This window comes from Solanum dulcamara, chromosome 1 (assembly GCF_947179165.1).
Source record: "Solanum dulcamara chromosome 1, daSolDulc1.2, whole genome shotgun sequence".
In the NCBI taxonomy this organism is placed as follows: Eukaryota; Viridiplantae; Streptophyta; class Magnoliopsida; order Solanales; family Solanaceae; genus Solanum; species Solanum dulcamara.
Genome location: NC_077237.1, coordinates 27,781,321 through 27,783,254, shown reverse-complemented (window position 1 = coordinate 27,783,254; position 1,934 = coordinate 27,781,321). Strand labels below are relative to the sequence as shown.

The window sequence follows — 1,934 nt, the reverse complement described above, 5'->3', positions numbered from 1 at the left end:
AAAGGAAAGAAGTGCGATAAGGTGAGACCTAGCGGGACGATGCTAGGGTATTTCTTAGGTTAAGTTGAGCACCATCTCACAATTTCGTAAAGGTAAAGGAAGACACGAGATAACAACAATAAAGTGTTACCAGCTGGGGTAAGGAAAGTGTAAAATGGTTTAGGTAAGACGGGCAAACTAGCTGGTTACTACAGGATGGTGAGCTCATATGCCAAACTTCTTCGGGACTATACCAACTAAGGATAGATGGAACTCAAAGTGGCTCTAAAGGTCACTATATGAACGAACTTTAGCGCTACTCAGTAGCCAACCCCAATGAAAGGGTGCGTACAAAAAGGGGGGAATACAATAGGAGGAGTTAAACCAGAATGACCAAAAAGGGACATGGTCGTAGTGGAACTAAAGATCTACCCCTATACCGGTTGCAAGATAACAAAGGAAAGGGCAAGGCAACACATAAAGACTAGTGAGACGACGCTAAGATAAATTTTGGGCTAAGTTGAGTGCCCCGCACATTATTGCAAGGATTACCATGAAACGCGACATGAGGACTTCCCAAGGAGGTCACCCATCCCAGTATTTCTCTCTCCCAAGCACACTTAACTTCTAAATTCTGGTGGAATTTAGTGTGATAGTGCGAGTGTGGTCGCGCGAGATGGAAGAATCTGAACTAGCGGCGGAGAAACGACATGAGATTATGTTCCTAGAGTATTATAAATTACGTTGAGGGTATTGTTAAAAGGATTTAAGCAAGACAAGAAGGATTAACTAATTGCTAACTGACGTCGCACTCGAATGCCACAGCTCTCCAACATAGTACTAGTTAATGAGAGGCAAACCACAGAATGGCTATACGGGCCAGTGGGCGAGAGAATTTTGACACCACTTGGCAGCCAACTCTTAGGGCGGGAAAAAAAGCAAAACCCAAAAGGTAAGGGTACCAGTTGATGTAATTTACGGAAGACAGGAAGTAATACGCGAGGTCAAAAATCCCACAATATGACCAGGGCTACAAGACTCACTTCGCACTCCAGCGCCAGATGACTCTGGAGGGAATGTTACTTATGGATTAATGATATTATCCCCTGCTCCATCAATCAAAGGCTACCTACTCAACCGAGAAGGTGTAAAATTATAAGGTAAAAGTATAGTAGGACCTTACGGAGTCCCCATAGCTATTATCCCAGATGAAGGAGCCCAAGTTACAGTTAAATATCGAGGATCAATCTACAGAGAAACTGGAAAGACAGATAAGTCTTCGTACACTACTTGACCCTCAAAATTGATGACTAGGCTAAAGCGTACCACTTAAATGCTAGAAGATATGTCATGAGCTGGTGTTGTTAACTTCGCAAATAGCTGGGATGATTATCTATCACTTATCAAGTTATCTACAATAATAATTACTACTCTAGTATCCCAATGGCCCCGTACAAGACTGGTAGAGCAGGACGTGTAAGTACCCTATTGGTTGGGTCGATGTTAGAAAGACTAAGCTAAAAAGGCCTCGACATGATTAAGCAAGCTATTAACTAAAAGCCCAAAGTCGGCAGAAATGATATACAGATAATCGACATCGATATACAGAGTTTAAATTGATGATTAGATATTCATAACAAGGTCACACAGAAAAGGAAACTTAACCGAAAATATATTAAACGGTATCAAGTTGCTCGTAATATGGGCAAAGTGGCCGATAAGTTAAGCTTACCACCTTATTTGGAAACTATACGCCTAGTCCATCAGATAGGGATGCTTTGTAGGGGTACTGATGAGCCACCCAGGGTATATTCCATAGATGATGTCCAGGAAATGGAATCCTTCGAGGAACAACCTATCGCCATCTTAGATCGGCAAACTAGAAGATTGTAGACTAAAGACGTGCCTTCCATCAAGATACTGTGGCAAAACCAAAACTAGAAAGAGGATGACCG

At 42.2% G+C, this 1,934-nt stretch overlaps 1 pseudogene; it reads right to left on the bottom strand.

Annotated features, from left to right (window-relative positions):
- Positions 1–534: 534 nt before the first annotated feature.
- LOC129904588 (5S ribosomal RNA) lies at positions 535–654 on the bottom strand (annotated as a pseudogene).
- Positions 655–1,934: the final 1,280 nt, after the last annotated feature.